This window comes from Triticum urartu, chromosome 7, assembly GCF_003073215.2.
Source record: "Triticum urartu cultivar G1812 chromosome 7, Tu2.1, whole genome shotgun sequence".
Classification (NCBI taxonomy): Eukaryota; Viridiplantae; Streptophyta; class Magnoliopsida; order Poales; family Poaceae; genus Triticum; species Triticum urartu.
This window is the reverse complement of record NC_053028.1, coordinates 639,047,627-639,065,882: the sequence shown is the minus strand read 5'-3', so window position 1 is coordinate 639,065,882 and position 18,256 is coordinate 639,047,627. Positions and strand designations below refer to the sequence as shown.

The following is an 18,256-nucleotide window of genomic DNA, read 5'->3' as shown; positions in this document are numbered from 1 at the left end:
TTTGTAAGTCTCTTCGAATTATCAGTTTTGTTTGGCCTACTAGATTGATCTTTCTTGCAATGGGAGAAGTGCTTAGCTTTGGGTTCAATCTTGTGGTGTCCTTTCCCAATGACAGTAGGGGCAGCAAGGCACATATTCTATTGTTGCCATCGAGGATAACAAGATGGGGTTTTCATCATATTGCATGAGTCTATCCCTCTACATCATGTCATCTTGCTTAAGGCATTACTCTGTTTTTAACTTAATACTCTAGATGCATGCTGGATAGCGGTCGATGAGTGGAGTAATAGTAGTAGACGCATGCAGGAGTCGGTCTACTTGTCTCGGACGTGATTCCTATATACATGATCATACCTAGATATTCTCATAACTATGATCAATTCTGTCAATTGCTCAACAGTAATTTGTTCACCCACCGTAGAATACTTATGCTACTTGAGAGAAGCCACTAGTGAAACCTATGGCCCCGGGGTCTATCTTTATCATATTAATCTCCTACTACTTAGTTATTTCCTTTGCTTTCCACTTTGCCTTTATTTTACTTTGCATCTTTATCACAAAAATACCAAAAATCTTATCTTTATCATATCTATCAGATCTCACTCTCGTAAGTGGCCGTGTAGGGATTAACAACCCTATTCGCGTTGGTTGCGAGGATTTATTTGTTTTGTGCAGGTACAAGGGACTCGCGCGTAGCCTCCTACTGGATCGATACCTTGGTTCTCAAAAACTGAGGGAAATACTTATGCTACTTTGCTGCATCATCCCTTCCTCTTCGGGGAAAACCAACGCATTGCTCAAGAGGTAGCACCTACCACCGGTCTGTTTTTATCTTTAGCACAAGGTTTAGCAATTCTAGCAGTTTCATCACAGAAATAAATAACATGCCCATCAATATTATCAGACAAGAGATCTTTAACAATAGCAATATTAGGTTCAACTTTAACTTGCTCAGGAGGTGTATAGGTTTTAATATTGCTTTTACGAACCACAGTTGAAGCTTTAGCATGATCCTTTATCCTAACAGGGAAAGGTGGTTTCTCAACATAAGCAGTAGGAACAATAGGATCATTATAAGTGACAATCTTTTCTTCAACTTTAATAGGTGCAGCTACTTTTACTTCTATGGGAGGATGATATTTAAACCACTTCTCCTTGGGGAGATCAACATAAGTAGCAAAAGATTCACAGAAAGAAGCTACTATCTCAGAGTCAAGTCCATATTTAGTGCTAAATTTACGAAAAACATCGGTATCCATAAAAGATTTAACACAATCAAACCTAGGTATCATACCTGACTCCTTACCTTTGTCGAGGTCCCAATCTTCAGAGTTGCATTTAATTCTTTCCAATAAATCCCATTGAATTCAATAGTCTTCATCATAAAAGAGCCAGCACAAGAAGTATCAAGCATGGTGCGATTGCTATCAGAAAGCCGAGCATAAAATTTTTGAATAATCATTTCTCTTGAGAGCTCATGATTGGGGCATGAATATAACATTGATTTAAGCCTCCCCCAAGCTTGAGCGATGCTTTCTCCTTCGCGAGGCCAAAAATTATATATATAATTGCGATCACGATGAACAAGATGCATAGGATAAAACTTCTGATGAAATTCCAATTTCAATCGTTTGTAATTCCAAGACCCCATACCATCACATAGCCTATACCATGTCGATGCATCTCCCTTCAAAGATAAAGGGAAGACCTTCTTCTTAACAACATCTCCGGGTACACCTGCAAGCTTAAATAATCCACAAACTTCATCCACATATATTAGATGCTCATCAGGATGTTTTGTTCCATCTCCTAAAAAGGGATTAGCTAGCAGTTTTTCTATCATACCCGAAGGAATTTCAAAGCAGACATTTTCATTTTCAGTAGGTTCAGTATGTTGAGGAGCAACTCTTTGCTCTACTGGTCGGGGTGAAGATACCCCGAACAAGCCCCTCAGAGGATTACTTTCCATAGTAACAAGTGACAGTAAATTTCAGCATACTATATAAATTTTTCCTTACCAAATTCCACCTACCAAAGGCACTTCACTCCCCGGCAACGGCGCCAGAAAAGAGTCTTGATGAGCCACAAGCATAGGGGATCTATCGTAGTCCTTTCGATATGTAAGAGTGTCGAACCCAACGAGGAGCAGAAGGAAATGATAAGCGGTTTCCAGCAAGGTATTCTCTGCAAGTACTGAAATAAGTGGTAACAGATAGTTTTGTGATAGGATAATTTGTAACGAGCAACAAGTAACAAAAGTAAATAAAGTGCAGCAAGGTGGCCCAATCCTTTTTGTAGCAAAGGACAAGCCTGGACAAACTCTTATATAGAGAAAAACGCTCCCGAGGACACATGGGAATATCGTCAAGCTAGTTTTCATCACGTTCATAAGATTCGCGTTCGGTACTTTGATAATCTGATATGTGGGTGGACCGGTGCTTGGGTACTGTCCTTACTTGGACAAGCATCCCACTTATAATTAACCTCTATTGCAAGCATCCGCAACTACAACAAAAGTATTAAGGTAAACCTAACCATAGCATGAAACATACAGATCCAAATCAACCCCTTACGAAGCAACGCGTAAACTAGGGTTTAAACTTCTGTCACTCTAGCAACCCATCATCTACTTATTACTTCCCAATGCCTCCCTCTAGGCCCAAATAATGGTGAAGTGTCATGTAGTCGACGTTCACATAACACCACTAGAGGAGAGACAACATACATCTCATCAAAATATCGAACGAATACCAAATTAACATGACTACTAATAGCAAGACTTCTCCCATGTCCTCAGGAACAAACGTAACTACTCACAAAGCATAAACATGTTCATAATCAGAGGGCTATTAATATGCATATAGGATTTGAACATATGATCTTCCACCAAATAAACCAACTAGCATCAACTACAAGGAGTAGTTAACACTACTAGCAACCTACTAGCACCAATCCCGGACTTGGAGACAAGAATTGGATACAAGAGATGAACTAGGGTTTTGAGAGGAGATGGTGTTGATGAAGATGTTGATGGAGATTGCCCTCTCCCGATGAGAGGAGCGTTGGTGATGACGATGGTGATGATTTCCCCCTCCGGGAGGGAAGTTTCCCCGGCAGAACAGCTCCGCCAGAGCCCTAGATTGGTTCCGCTAAGGTTCTGCCTCGTGGCGGCGGAGTTTCGTGCGAGAAGATGGCTTTTTATTTTTTCCCATCGAAAGACTTTATATAGAAGAAGATGGCCACCAGAGAGCCACCAGGGGGCCCACGAGGTAGGGGGGCGTGCCCAGGGGGGTAGGGCGCGCCCCCACCCTCGTGGGCAGGGTGTGGCCCCCCTGGTGAACTTCTTCCGCTGAGTATTTTTTATATATTCTGAAAACGTCTTCCATGAAGTTTCAGGACTTTTGGAGCTGTGCAGAATAGGTCTCTAATATTTGCTCCTTTTCCAGCCCAGAATCCCAGCTGTCGGCATTCTCCCTCTTTATGTAAACCTTGTAAAATAAGAGAGAATAGGTATAAGTATTGTGACATAATATGTAATAACAGCCCATAATGCAATAAATATCGATATAAAAGCATGATGCAAAATGGACGTATCAATGCATGACATGGCAAGAAATGGTGCTAGGTGTGCCCTAATGCGGTGGGAGGTGATACCGACGAGAGGGGGGGGCATCCGGAAAGTATCCCCGGTGTTTCACGTTTTCGGACAGATGAACCGAAGGCGGAAAGTTGCGTGTTCGCTATGCTAGGGATGTGTGGCGAACGAACGGGCTGCGTATTCGGAATTCGTCTCGTCATTCTCAGCAACTTTCATGTACAAAGTATTTCCATCCGAGTTGCGGATTATTTTATATGATTTTTTTAAGTTTTAAATCATTTTCTAAATTGTTTTTAATTCGGAAATTAAATGTTAAATTGCTATGGGTACACAGATGTGTACCCACAGAAGGGCTTGTGTGGCTGACCAGTAGGCCCAGTTGACTTGGTCAACTGCCCAGTCAGTAGAGACTGGCTGGTGGGGCCAGTCAAAGTCAACAACCCAGTCGGTATTGACCGTTGACTGGTCAAATTGACAAGTGGGTCCCTACTGTCATAGGTTGTTTAGTTAATTAACATTAGTTAATTAGGTTGATTAGTTATTAGGTTAATTAAACACAATTAATTAATTAACAATTTTATTTATTTATTTTTAAAATTATTTTTAATTTTTTTCTCTTTTTAAAAAAACGTTCTAGGGCTGGGCCCCGGCTGTCATAGGCCTGGGGGCCTTAGCGGGCGTGTGTGCGGGCAGGTGTGCGCTACGGGTGGACGGGGCTGAGTGCGGTGGCCGCAGCGGAGCAGCACCGACGATGCAGCAGCGGTGCGGGGCGAGCGAGCGGTGGTGACCGCGGAGAAAGGAGGAAGGAGGGGGCCTCGCGAGGGGTTTCGTAGGGCACGGGCAGCGGGGCGTGGGGAGGACGACGGGGACGACCGGGCGATGGGGAGGTGAGCGGCTGCGGCGTGGTGTCGAGGAGGAGGACGGCGAGGCGTCGATGACGGGGAGGAAGTCTGACGGGGAGGCGTGGTCGAGGCGGAGCGATCCGGCAAGGGAGGTCCCGCGAGGTGGCCGCGAGGTCCAGCAGCGTTAGAGGCAGGGCGACGTTGGGCGTCTAGCGACGGGGATCGATCCCGATCCAGATCGGATTGGGAGGGGGGAAGTGACGGCGTGGGGGAGTCGGAGCGAGTGGGGAGGGGGTTAGGGTTTTTGGAGGTTAAACGCGGGATGGGGTGGGCCTCCTGGTGGCCTAGATGGCCAGATGGGCCATTCGGCCCAGTGAGGGAGGGGAGGCTTTCCCCTTTTCTTTATTTTTTTATTTGTTTTGTATTTTTCTTTTTCTGTTTTTTTCTAGTTTCTCTCTTTATTTTAGTTTTATAGATTATAAAAATAGTCCCTAATTTAGTCTAAATAAATATATTACTGCCACATAAGTTTGGGCAACTAAATAAGATAGTTTAATATTTTATAAATTTTAAAAGGCATTTCATTATTGATTTTAGCTACTGTCTTAAATACCTTAGTGCATTTAATTATTTTATAAAAATGTGGCTTCTCCACCATAATTACCTTTGCATTATTGGTCACAACCCAAACATTTTATATTTTATATTTGAATACTTTTATTGTTTGTCAAAAAATCAAATTTGATTTTGAAACTTTTTGATTTAACGCGAGGTTAGCAACAGTAATCGAGGCAACGTGGCATCATTAGCAGAGGTTTACTGTAGCTTGATTATCCGGGCGTCACACTTATAATGACATTCTAAAGGTTTTAGAGAGGGCTCATGTATGAACATATAGTTACATGAATAGTGTTAATGCGTTAATCAAGGGCATGTTGAATAACTTGTTGCGTAGGCACCAAAATTGGATGCGATACGAGGTACATGCAAGCTTTGTGAGGCTCAAGGAAGTTCCTTGCAAAAAAACTCAATGTTCCTTAAGGGTTTTCTTAAATGTGTGGCACATAACATTATAGAGATCCTTGATCGCCAAACCAAGATTCTATAACTAACAAACCAAAAACACCACTTATAGCCTTTTTTTCTTTGTGGGTACACTTATAGCCTTATGGCATGAGACTCTCGGTTATGGTCATTGTTAGGGTCCAATGTGCACATTTCATTAGAAATATTATTCGACTGTAAAAGTTAGCATAAGTAGCTACTAAGACTCAATTGACAAAACAAGGATTCGATGTCAGCAAGAAATATATGGCTTTTCTGGTCAAAACGTATATTTGTCTTTATCATGAGTTGTTTTCCTTGGTCAATACTACTTGTTGTTTTGTCGATATTTGGAGGTTCACTAACTTTCCTTTTACCTCACAAAGGAAAACAAATCTGTTAGGGCCCCTTCCGGGCAGGGGTGCGAGGGGGGGATGGGGGTGGGAGGCAAGTAAGTGACACAAACACCAAGCCAAACTATGAAACTATAGTTATGGAGAGCAATATGCCCGAAGTGCCAAAACGCCATCCTTGAACTGGCGAGTTCTTTTGGTGCAGCCTATAGCGGACTGTAACATTTCATTTCATAATGGTTACAACAGACTGGAGTTTTGGGTTAAAAAACATGTCATTATACGAGATGTTTTTAGAGAGAATGCTATGAAAGGCTTATTGTAACACAATATTTCCCCCCTCCACTCACGGTGCAGAGCTGTCCGAGCTATTGGCGTGCCAGATGGCTTTGATCCCAGCACAAGAACTATAAATCCAGAAGGTGGTTCTCGAAACGAACTCTCTAGGAGCGGTGAGTAAGATCAAGAATGTGCAAAGGATCTCTCAACTAATGGGCAACCAGTTGAGGAGAACAAAGGTTTACTGGACTCTTTTGAGGAGTTTAGGGTTGCTTGGGTGCGGTGTTCGGCGAATAAAGCCATAGATGTCCTAGTTAGGGAAGGTTGTATTAGATCTCTCTGTAAAACTTGGCTCCATCATCTCCTGGGTGTGTTAGCTTGGAGATTGCTACCGAGGGAGCTATGAACAATTAATAAAGTGACAACGATTTTCTCTAAAAAACACATTTTTTTGCATGGTGACACATGTCTCATTTATATCATAAAAATCATAATACCAACCATGTACAAAACTGAAAAGATAGCAAAATGCTAGACTTTACACAAAACGCCATTCAAAAAGAAAAAAAATACAATTAAGATTGAGGAATCCCCTAAGCTTGACAACAACATCTGTCACTTGCCTCCGACGCCATCACAACAACCACCAAAGAGGGAAAAAATGACGGATCACATCCTCACTTGAGCTCGACGCGGCTCCGTCGCTTATATGCAGCTTTGGGGACCTCTAGAATGGCTTACCAAAGGCGAAGCCATTGCCGTTGAACGAATCAGATCAAGGCAACACACCCATACACGCCATCGAACTCCATATCTGGACCCCCACACAACCAATACGTCGGAGGAGGAAACCATACCTGTCAAACACAAAACACGAACCCAACACATGATCCACCATCTTCCAGATGCCCCTGATGCAGACCACAATCTATATCCGTTCCTGGACCACATCCCAAGATCCGCGCTGGTGCTGAAGCAAACACAGTCGCAATGACGGAGCCCGAGGTCATAAGTCGACAATGAGGATGCCGCTGCCGCCACGCCATCCTTGCTTGATCAATCTTCTTTCCAAATCCATCTCCAACCATAGGGCCGATCACCTTGTCGGGGAAGGATTTGAAGATTCTTTATTCAACATCGCCATCGCCGCCGCTAAAGCCAAGACATTAAACAACCCAAAAACCTAAGCTACCAAGGCCTAAAACCTAAAACTATACAATCCACACACGTGGATCCGGCAATCACCCTCACCACCAACGACCAAGGTCATCGGCGGAAGAAAACTCTCGTGGCGGCTGGCGAGATCGCCTTTTCTTTCTTCATGTGGAAGAAAGAAAAGCGAGCCATGCACACGCACAATAATATTTTTTAGCCTTTTTTAGGCATCTTTTTTTGGGGATTTTTAGGCATATTTTTTTAGCCAAAATTGCACCGTACACAAAAGAAATTCCAGGCCCACGCTCATGGCTTACACAGGGCCTAGTTTTGCTACCCAGCCCATCTCCTGAAACGGTCATCGCAAAGAGGCCCGCAAAAACTCCGCCTAGGTTTTCTCCTTTCCCACGCCGCGCCACGCGCTCTCCTTCCACTCGCCGCCAGGGAGGCTATAAATAAACTCCGAAGCGATCGCCCAATCCCACCACCATCCTAGGGTTCCCAGCCCGCGCCGCCGCCCCGCCCCCGCTGTATCTTCGTCCCCTACCTCTCGCTCTCGCCCTCTCTTTTCCCGTCCGCGATTTCCTCTGACTTTTTTTTATAAATCGAAATCCTGCTTACTTGCGTTTTCCTCTCTCGATTCTTGATAAGTTGGCGGCTCCCATGCCGCCAATCTTCTCGGGGAGGGGATAGATCGACGCGTCAAGAAATCGTTTCAATTGCCATGGCTTCCAGTAGGCAATATGATTGTTGCTTGCGTACAATTCTTTTTTTGTTCTCTCTCCCTTCGTTTTGCTTGTTTTTCTCTTGTCGCCGATGAGTGATTTTCTTGGTTCTGCACGATGCTAACCCCGGGCTTGTCGGACGGACCTCGGTCCGCTGTGATGAAGGAAAGCCCCAATGCTGTGCTAGATCCACACCGCCGTTCAGTGTTGCAGGCCGCGACACTACGCGTGGATGAGCAGCCTGTGTCAGAGTAACGGATACATTCACATCACATCTGTTTTTGCTTCGGATCTTGGGTGGTTTTTTGGTGGCAGTGATTAGAATCTTACCCGCGCTTCTGATTAACTCATGAAGTACAAGGGAAAACATGGTTGAATTTCTTAATATGAGCCACTGTAAATACCAAATCCTTCCTTTTTTTACTGTTCTTGGTTTGATATTGATTGTACATGGCGGTGATGATAAACACTTCAAGCAAACATGCCAGTTCTGCTTCTGATAATTCATGACTGAAAAACCTGTTATATACTGATCTGAGCCATGATCTAATCTTCATTCCTTCTTTTGGTTGTTGCTCTCTGTTTCACTGGCTTTATTTATGATTGTTGCCGAGTTTAACTATCCTCTCGCAAGTTCCTCTGATTTGTGGAAGAGGCTGAAAATCTCGGTACAGCATGTGTTGTCATCAGCTTCGTCTCTTGATCCTACGAGATGGGAGTTAAATAACGGCACGAAATTTCACAAATCTTCACTGCATCCTCGCAACAACTGCTACTCTGGAGAAACAAGTTACTTAGACCATATTGTGAACTTGAAACCCGATTCAGAAACAAATGCCATGAATTGAATTGGATATGAATTGTTTAAAGTAATCGAATTTGCTGGACTCTAGCACGAATTAGTAGCTAATGCAGTAACGGTGCAGACATTGAACTTGTAAGTGAAATGACGCTTGGAACATCTTTATGGCTTGGTTTTATAACCAAGAGATTTCTATTGGGTAATCTTATTGCGTTAATTTCTGGAACTCAGTCGTTTGACTTCCTTTCATGGTACTAGGAGTTATTGTAAATTCTTCTGGAAGAAGTTGTCTGACTTGGAGTTTATGTAATTTCAGCTTGTCTTTATTCCCACAGCCCTACATGATGAAATTAATGTTTTAGCTATGGATTTAATTCAAGATGGAGCTATATTTTTTGTCATAGTTACTCTGATAGGGCGTTTGTTGTTATTTCATTTCATTGATTTGATATTGGGGAAATAACTAAAGCATTTGCCACTAAGAGCTTTTGCCCTGCCAGGCTTGGGAGCTAATACCTTCCTTGGATGTCGGAGCTTTGTTAATTTTGTCCAGTATTTTTTCTAACTATAATCTTTACTTAATTTTTCATTTACAAAGTTCAAACCATGATCTTGTGATAAGTAGGGTCTTCAATCAGAATGATAATTATTCTCTATTTTAATGAGCTGCACTACGCAATGAAATAAACTCCCAGGCGCTTCCTACTACTTATTTCTCATTTTAACAGTTTGATGTCTTGCAAATTCTTGTACTCTGCAAGTTGATAAATGTAAACAACAGGTAAAAGTTGCAGAATGCAGGTAACTCATGGATCTGTATCTGCACTAACATGTAAAATTGGTAACAAACTGAATCTGTATCACCTGAACCTGTGTCTATGCAGTCAAATGAAAGCTACAGTTAGATGCTGATCAGGCTGCAAAGAACACTACAGGCACCCAAAATGCATCGTTGTCACAACCAAATTATGGGAAAAATGTGCTACAAATACTGAATCCCTTTTTCTTTCTGATCTTTTTTGTTTATTATGTTTTTTTGTACATGTCGGTGATGATAGACACTTCAATCTAACATGCCAGTTGTGCATGTTAAAAAAACATGCCAGTTCTGCTTCTGAAAGTTCATGATTGAAAAACCAATATACCGATTTGAGCCTTGATCTATCGTAGTTTAGTTTTCTGATTCTGTGACGTAAGAAATTCGTATTGGCTGGATCGCGTCAAGAAATCTTTTCAATTGCCATGGCTTCCCGTAGGCAATATGATTGTTGCGTTCGTACACTTTTTTGCTCTGCCCCTTCTTTTTGCTTGTTCTTCTCTTGGCGATGAGTAATTTTTCTTCTGCACGATGCTAACCCCGGGCTTGTCGGACGGACCTCGGTCCGCTGAGATGAAGGAAAGCCCCAATGCTGTGCTAGATCCACGCTGCCGTTCAGTGTTGCAGGCCGCGACACTACGCGTGGATGAGCAGCCTGTGTCAGAGTAACGGATACATTCGCATCACATCTTTTTTCCTCTGTTTTTGCGTTGGATCTTGGATTGTGGTTTGGTGGCAGTGATTAGAATCTTACCCGCGCTTCTGATTAACTCGTGAAGTACAAGGGAAAACATGGTTGAATTTCTTAATATGAGCCACTGCAAATACCAAAGCCTTCTTTTGTTACTGTTCTTGGTTTGTGAATGTTGCTATATTGATAAATGGCGGTGATGATAAACACTTTACAAACATGCCAGTTCTGCTTCTGAAAATTCTTGACTGAAAAACCTGTTATATACCGATCTGAGCCATGATCTAGCATCTTTATTCCTTCTGTTGGTTATTGGCCTCTGTTTTATCACGCGCTTTAATTCTGATTGTTGCCGAGTTTAACTATCCTCTTTCAAGTTCCTCTGATTTGTGGAAGGTGCTGAAAAGCTCGGTAGAGCGTGTGTTGTCATCAGCTTCGTCTCTTGACCCTACGAGATGGGAGTTAAATAACGGCACGAAATCTCACAAATTTTCACTGCATCCTTGCAACAATTGCTACTCTGGAGAAACAAGCTGGAATATCGTTCTGAAACAAGTTACCTAGACCATGTTGTGAAGCAAATGCCATGAATTGAATTGGATATGAATTGTGAAAAGGAATTGAATTAGCTGGACGTTAGTAGCATGAATTAGTAGCTAATGCATTAATGGTACAGACTTGTAAGTGAATGACGCTTGAAACATCTTTGTTTATAACTTGAGATATCTATTGGGTAATCTTATCACATTAATTTCTGGAACTCAGGCGTTTGACTTCCTTCCACAGTACAGAGTTACTGTAAATTCTTCTGGTAGAAGTTGTTTGACTTTCATGATACGAGTTTATGTAATTTCAGTTGGTCTTTATTCCCACAGCCGTACATGATGAAATTAATGTTTTAGCTATGGATTTAATTCCAGATGGAGCTATATTTTTTGTCATAGTTACTCTGATAGGGCATTAGTTATTTCATTTCATTTCATTGATGGCTTGTTTCTCAAAACATGCAGTTGCCGCCTTAGAGCTTTTGCCCTGCCAGGCTTGAGAGCTAATGCTGTAATTCCATCTGTAGTTTACATTCCTAGTATAAACTTGTAGAAGTACGACATCAAACTGTCAAAATGAGAAATACAGTAGGTAGCTGGTAGGAAACCGAGTTTATTTCATTGCGTAGTGCGGGTCATTAAAATAGAGAACAATTATCATTCTACAAGTAAAATACTTAAAAGGGGAAAATTAACAAGGCTCCAACATCCAAGGAAGGAATTACAGCATTAGCTCTCAAGCCTGGCAGGGCAAAAGCTCTAAGGCGGCAACTGCATGTTTTGAGAAACAAGCCATCAATGAAATGAAATGAAATAACTAATGCCCTATCAGAGTAACTATGACAAAAAATATAGCTCCATCTGGAATTAAATCCATAGCTAAAACATTAATTTCATCATGTACGGCTGTGGGAATAAAGACCAACTGAAATTACATAAACTCGTATCATGAAAGTCACAGGTTCAGGTCTTGACCAAGTTTATACTAGGAATGTTAATCTTTTCTTCCGGAGGTTGTTCACGATGATTAAATTCTTGGTTTCAAGTGCTCGTCTTTCTTTTCCGAAGTTCCAAGCTCTAATTATCACGGAGATCCATCTAAATCATTACAAGGTGTCACCTTGTGTTTCCGACTTCTCTTTATTTTCGTTATTCTTTTTTGTCTACCGGAGTTCTTCATGAAGGTTCTACATGTTGGTTCATCAAGGATTTATATCCCTTCTCCAAGTGTTCATTGAGATTCTTTTCTAAGGAGCTCAAGCATTTTTCATCTTGCTATCCGGAGTGCAATTCTTTCTATTGTATCATTGGAGGTGGTATTATGTCATTTTTGATAATTTGAGTTCATGTCTCAAGATTCACATGTTGTCAAGAATGAGTTATTTAAATCCATCAATCTCGTCATTGGAGTTATCTTGGCTTATGTTCCACCTAAAGCTTTCCCTAAGGATTGTTGCTATTTATGGTGCCCATACAGGACCCAAGTTCTTCTTTCATCCTTCCGGTGAAATAAGCTTTCTCGTCTCCTTGTTCATACCAATCCAATTCTTTTCCCGTGAGTGGCAGGTTGTCACCTCATAATTTTGAGATGTATTCCATAAGACCATTTCAAGCTTATTTTTTTTGTTGTTGGTTTTTCCAACAACTCCATTCGACCCTTCTCCTAAGGATGCCTTCTCAAGCTCTTTTGTGGCATAAGATGGCATTTTCGTCTCCATTCTTTTATTTCAATTATCTATCCTCTATTCTTTTGTTCCGGAGCCATTGTCATGTTGCTCTTTTCTCTCATCATCTTGGATCGTGTTCTTTTCGTGCTTATCCATTCAATCGGAGTGTTCTGTCCTTTTTGTTCAAGTTCTTTTCGCCTTATCAAGCCTTGCATCCCTTCTCAACCAGAGTGCTGCCCAAAGTTATTCTTCCTTGTTCCTCTTTGCTAACAGAGTGTTTTCAACTTCATTTATCTCCGTTGTATTCTTTTCTCGAAATGATTTAACCTTTTTCAAGGTTCTTTGGTCTCACTCGTTTGTCAAAGGAGCAACTTAGTCTTACCTCTTCTCTTTCTCCTCCGTTTTCCCTCCGGTGCCATTCTAGATCTCAGGACGAGATCCTCTCGTAGTGGTGGAGTGTTGTGATGCCCCAAGGCCGGAGCTTCAGATGCCTTCCAGGGTTTCCGGGTTTCGTTGTGTGTTTTTGTTTCATCTGTTGCATTTCATCTTTGCATCACGTCATCATGCAACCCGTTTTAAAACTCACTAAATAAAATGCATAGATCTTTGATCTATTTAAATTGAGGGAACTCACCTGGTGATTTCTCTTTATAACATATCCTCCTAATAATTATGGAGCTATTCTTAAATATTCCATTCTTTTGGACTTAACCATTGACACACTTGCAAACTAATCCCAATGCCTTTGTTATCTCAATTCTTGGTCTCCGACTTGTCCTCATATTCTTTTATCGTTTTATCGAGGCTCTTCCTAAATGTTCAAAATTTTGGAAACTTTGGATTCCTACTCCTTTCAAACGAGTTGAATTAAATTCAAATGCATTTGAATTTAAATCTTGCAATCATGGTCATTCCTATTTTCTCAGAACAAGCACATTGTTGTGAGTCCGGGAAAATTATTCGTGTGTCCAACTTCTTCCCTTAACCTCTCTTTCTTTTCTTTCTTTTCTCTGTTTTTTTTCGTTTCTTTCTTTAAAGGGAGAGCAGAGCCCAGCTGGCCACTTGGGCCTCCTAGCTAGGCTGGCCCTTTAGGCACATCCGCCCCACCTAACCCTAACCCTCTCCCGAAACCCCCAGCCTTCTCTCGTTTCCACCTCGCCGCCAGGCGAACCCACGGGAAAACCCCCACCTCCATCGATTCCCCTCGCTCTTCCTCCCCTCGTCTCCCTGTCCTCCCTTCCACTTCGAGCCAGGGAGGAGCCCGCGCCCAATCCTCACCAGACCCGCCGCCCTGACCTCTCCAGCGCCGTCGCGCCCCTCTGCTACCCCGTTCCCACGCCGCTGCGGTGACTCCCTCCTGCCGCGAGCTCCGCCTCCCTCCGCAGCGCCCCCGTCTCGCTCGCGGGCCCTCTCCTCTCCTGCACCATCCCCGACGCCGGCAAGCCCGCTGCCAATCGAGCTCGAAGCTCCGCCGCTGCACCTCGTCGCGGAGTCCCATTTCTCTGCTTCCCCTATTTCGCCGAGTGCCATCCCCCGCTGCAGTCGTCGTCTCGATCCAGCGGGATCGAGCATGATGACAAGGACCGGTGCCTCCCCTGCGTTAACTCCGCCCTCCAGGAGCCCGCGACCCGTGCGCCTCCTCCATATTCTTCCTCCTTGCCGCCATGGGCGCGAGGGTCGAGCTCGCCCGCCCCACCGCGTCGCCACGGGTGCACCAAGGGCGCCTCCCATGGCCGTCGTTGCCCGCTGCTGCCCTCCGCCTTCTCCTGTGCATTGCCGCCATCCAAGACCAGCAGGACGCCGCCGTAGCGCCGACCAGCGCCGGCCTCGACTTCCTCCTGCCCGTGCCTTTCCTTTCGCCCCTGCCTTTGTCGTGCGAGAACGTGAGGAAGACGACCGGCGCCAAGTCCTGCTCGAGCACCCGCCTGCGTTGCTGCGTCGGTGCACCGCGTCGCTGCTCGTTGCCTGCCAAGACCGTCTCTGTGGAGTTTCGCCAAGTACACCACCGACAAGACCACACGGTTGCCCGAACGAGTACCGAACGAAATGCCAAGACCTACGAGAACGACTTCGTGGACCGCTGAGTACCACGACGACCGTTGTTCGCCAAGTACACCTTCGGATGGCCAAGTTACTCTTCAAATGTACGACTACACGGTGGTGCGCCAAGTACCACGATGGCCGGAGCCCTCGAACCCGTCAAGTCCGACAACGATTGTGTACAACTACCAACGACGTGCACGTTGCCAAGTACCCTCTCCGGATTGTCATGTTCGACTACCGATAAACATGTACCACTACCGCCGTGCGAGAACGACTACTTCCACTACCGCCGTTGCGAGAATGATTACTTCCACTACCGCCGTCGCGAGAACGTCTACTTCCTCTACTTTGCACCGAACGAGAACTATCACGCTTGCATGCTCCGAAGGTATAACCCCGAGACGACGCCCGTGGACCGAATGCTTGTGTTGTATGAGATGCATGGTTGGTTGTTGTTTTTGCTCGTGAACCTTAGTTGTTCCTCCTCGTTGCCATGCCGTCGACACGTGGGAACCCGGTAACCGGGAGCACCCCACCATTCTTCGCATGACACGCTCCCGTCACACTTGTTCTTTTCCACCGGCATCTCAATCGAGTTTCCGGAACCGGAATGTTGCCGTGGTACCGTTTCCGTTATTGTCGCCGTGGCATCCTTTCTTTCCGCCACGATGACATATGCTCCATATAATGCTCTTATCAACATTTTCTTTAAAACTTGCATAAAACTTGCCCATGTCATCCGCATCATAATAACAACAATTAAAATGTTTAAATTGTTGTTGCATAAAATTGCTAATGCATATGGGGATTTACCGGATTTGTTGTTTGTTATATCCGACCCCATTTAAATTGCTTAGTTAGATAGTTTCTTTTATGCTGCACCTCTTGCCATGCTTAATAACATTTAATATTGTTGGGTACATAACTGAGAGAGAACTAAATAAGTCATGTGGTGTTCCGTCAATATGCAACTCGTTGCATATTGAGATCCACTTAATTTGTAGTATTGTTTGTGCACTTTGCCATGCCATGCATATTTAAACCGGACATGCATCATACTTGTTTGCGCATCATGCCATGTTATGTGATGGTTGTATACTATGTTGTTTGCTTTTTTTTCCAGTGTTGCTTCTTCGGGTTGGTTCCGATAACATCGCGTTTGTGAGGATTCGTTCGTCTACGCCCGTTTGTCTTCCTCATGGGCTCGTTCTTCTTCCTTGCGGGATCTCAGGCAAGATGACCATACCCTCGAAATCACTTCTATCTTTGCTTGCTTAGTTGCTCGCTCTTTTGCTATGCCTATGCTGCGATACCTACCACTTGCTTATCATGCCTCCCATATTATTGAGACAAGCCTCTAACCCACCTTGTCCTAGCAAATCGTTGTTTGGCTATGTTACCGCTTTGCTCAGCCCCTCTTATAGCGTTGTTAGTTGCAGATGAAGATTGGAGTTTGTTCCTTGTTGGAACATGGATATTTTGTTGGGGTATCACAATATCTCTTATTTAATTAATGCATCTATATACTTGGTAAAGGGTGGAAGGCTCGGCCTTATGCCTGGTGTTTTGTTCCACTCTTGCCGCCCTAGTTTCCGTCATATCGGTGTTATGTTCTCGGATTTTGCGTTCCTTACCCGGTTGGGTTATAATGGGAGCCCCTTGACAGTTCGCCTTGAATAAAACTCCTCCAGCAAGGCCCAACATTGGTTTTACCATTCGCCACCTAGCCTTTTTTCCCTTGGGTTAGGCCAGCCCAAGGGTCATCTTTATTTTTAACCCCCCCGGGCCAGTGTTTGTCTAAGTGTTGGTCCAACCGAGCGATGTCCGGAGCTACCAGGGGCAACTCTGGGCTGGCCCACCCGACGTCTTGCTCATCCGGTGTGCCCTGAGAACGAGATATGTGCAGCTCCTATCTGGATTTGTCGGCACATCTGGGTGGCTTTGCTGGTCTTGTTTTACCATTGTCGAAATGTCTTGTAACCGGGATTCCGAGTCTGATCGGGTCTTCCTGCTAGAAGGAATATCCTTCGTTGACCGTGAGAGTTTGTGATGGGCTAAGTTGGGACACCCCTGCAGGGATATGATCTTTCGAAAGCCGTGCCCGCGGTTATGGGCAGACGGGAATTTGTTAATGTCCGGTTGTAGAAAACCCGAAGTTGACCTTAATTAAAATACATCAACCGCGTGTGTAACCGTGATGGTCTCTTCTCGGCGGAGTCCGGGAAGTGAACACGATGTTGGAGTTATGCTTGACGTAGGTTGTTCTAGGATCACTTCTTGATCACAATTGTTCGGCCGTGCTTTTGCCTTCTCTTCTCGCTCTCATTTGCGTATGTTAGCCACCATATATGCTAGTCGCTTGCTGCAGCTCCACCTCATACCTTTTACCCTTCCTATAAGCTTAAATAGTCTTGATCGCGAGGGTGTGAGATTGCTGAGTCCCCGTGACTCACAGATACTTCCAAAACCAGTTTGCAGGTGCTGATGTTATTAACTTGGAACCTTGAAACCTGATTCAGTAACTAATGCCTAGTAGCCGTACTACATTTCACTCGCAAGTGAATGACGCTTGGAACGTCTTTATTGTTCTAACTTAACTGTTGAACTGCAAATATCGTGTTTGAATGGTTATAGCAATAACCAAGAGATTTCCACTGGGCCATCTTTTCACTATTTTTAGATGTTCATTAAAATTTGACTTGTTCATGTTAGTAATTTCTGCAGGTATTTATTCTCACAGCCCTATATGATGAACTTAACATTTTAGCTATGGATGTATGTCTAGATGGAGCTATATTTGTTTGTCATAGTTACTCTGATAGGGCATTTGCTGTTATTTCATTTCACTGAATTGATATTGGGGAAATAATATGGCAATGATGATAAATCTATGGCTTGTTTCTCACAACATTCGCAGTTGCCGCCTAAGAGCTTTCGCCCTCCCAGGCTTGAGAGCTAATGCTACAAATTCCTTCCTTGGATGTCAGAGCCCTTTCCCCAGTGAAATACGTAATGTTTTGTTAACTTAATTTTATGTTTTCCAAAATTCAAATTGTATTTTCAATATGATTTTTATGATCTTGGGAAAATTCTGCTAATTCTTGTACCTTAAAAATTTGAAATCTTGCATATTCTTTGAAAGTCAAAAAGTGTGGTTAGCATTCTGTTGCTCCTTGGTCGCCTGGGCACTCGACCGTGTAAATGCGAAGCCTGGAAAGCCCAGCCCATATTTACAAGGAAACTGCCCCTTCCAGGAACGATCTCCATGGCTATCTCTGCCTGCTCGGAGGGACTCCGCTCCACAACTTCGCTCTTGGAGCAGGTGGAGCCAACTCGAACAGGATACCGGCTCAGCCTGGAGCGGAGCGAGGAAAGTGAACGTACCAGTTAGTCCTGAGTTTGTATCTCTCGTGCTTGGGCCACATGCTAGATTTGGGCCCAACTCATGAATCGGATTGGAGCGAACAAACAATTTCCCTGCATTACACGGTCAATCGAGGAGTGGGAGCTCGCTCAGAGGAGCCAGAGCTAGACTTTTCGATCTAGTCCACATATTCCATGTTACTCCCTCTGTTCTTTTATATAATGTGTATTTGTTCAGAAGAGAGAGAATTCACCTTCGTCCAGTAGATTCCCCTTCTCATCTCTTCTTTCCTAGACTAGATAACCCGTTGTGCCATTGGAGCAAAGACAAA

The 18,256-nt window shown here is 43.9% G+C and overlaps 10 non-coding genes and 1 pseudogene across 10 annotated transcripts; 10 read left to right on the top strand and 1 right to left on the bottom strand.

Moving 5' to 3' along the window:
• Nucleotides 1-7,914: 7,914 nt before the first annotated feature.
• LOC125526193 lies at nucleotides 7,915-8,035 on the top strand. The gene has a single exon (XR_007291608.1). It is a non-coding gene; the product is annotated as a small nucleolar RNA snoR111 (small nucleolar RNA).
• Nucleotides 8,036-8,106: 71 nt separating this feature from the next.
• On the top strand, nucleotides 8,107-8,262 carry LOC125526200. Its single transcript, XR_007291616.1, has one exon. It is a non-coding gene; the product is annotated as a small nucleolar RNA snoR134 (small nucleolar RNA).
• Nucleotides 8,263-8,305: 43 nt separating this feature from the next.
• On the top strand, nucleotides 8,306-8,390 carry LOC125526195. The gene has a single exon (XR_007291611.1). It is a non-coding gene; the product is annotated as a small nucleolar RNA U36a (small nucleolar RNA).
• A 54-nt stretch (nucleotides 8,391-8,444) lies between these two features.
• On the top strand, nucleotides 8,445-8,541 carry LOC125526096. The gene has a single exon (XR_007291559.1). It is a non-coding gene; the product is annotated as a small nucleolar RNA Z223 (small nucleolar RNA).
• Nucleotides 8,542-8,630: 89 nt separating this feature from the next.
• On the top strand, nucleotides 8,631-8,736 carry LOC125526184. Its single transcript, XR_007291599.1, has one exon. It is a non-coding gene; the product is annotated as a small nucleolar RNA snoR97 (small nucleolar RNA).
• Nucleotides 8,737-10,139: 1,403 nt separating this feature from the next.
• On the top strand, nucleotides 10,140-10,295 carry LOC125526199. Its single transcript, XR_007291615.1, has one exon. It is a non-coding gene; the product is annotated as a small nucleolar RNA snoR134 (small nucleolar RNA).
• Nucleotides 10,296-10,348: 53 nt separating this feature from the next.
• Nucleotides 10,349-10,433, top strand: LOC125526196. The gene has a single exon (XR_007291612.1). It is a non-coding gene; the product is annotated as a small nucleolar RNA U36a (small nucleolar RNA).
• Nucleotides 10,434-10,494: 61 nt separating this feature from the next.
• Nucleotides 10,495-10,589, top strand: LOC125526097. Its single transcript, XR_007291560.1, has one exon. It is a non-coding gene; the product is annotated as a small nucleolar RNA Z223 (small nucleolar RNA).
• Nucleotides 10,590-10,683: 94 nt separating this feature from the next.
• LOC125526185 lies at nucleotides 10,684-10,789 on the top strand. The gene has a single exon (XR_007291600.1). It is a non-coding gene; the product is annotated as a small nucleolar RNA snoR97 (small nucleolar RNA).
• A 762-nt stretch (nucleotides 10,790-11,551) lies between these two features.
• On the bottom strand, nucleotides 11,552-11,655 carry LOC125526074 (annotated as a pseudogene).
• Nucleotides 11,656-17,432: 5,777 nt separating this feature from the next.
• LOC125526073 lies at nucleotides 17,433-17,553 on the top strand. Its single transcript, XR_007291540.1, has one exon. It is a non-coding gene; the product is annotated as a small nucleolar RNA SNORD14 (small nucleolar RNA).
• Nucleotides 17,554-18,256: the final 703 nt, after the last annotated feature.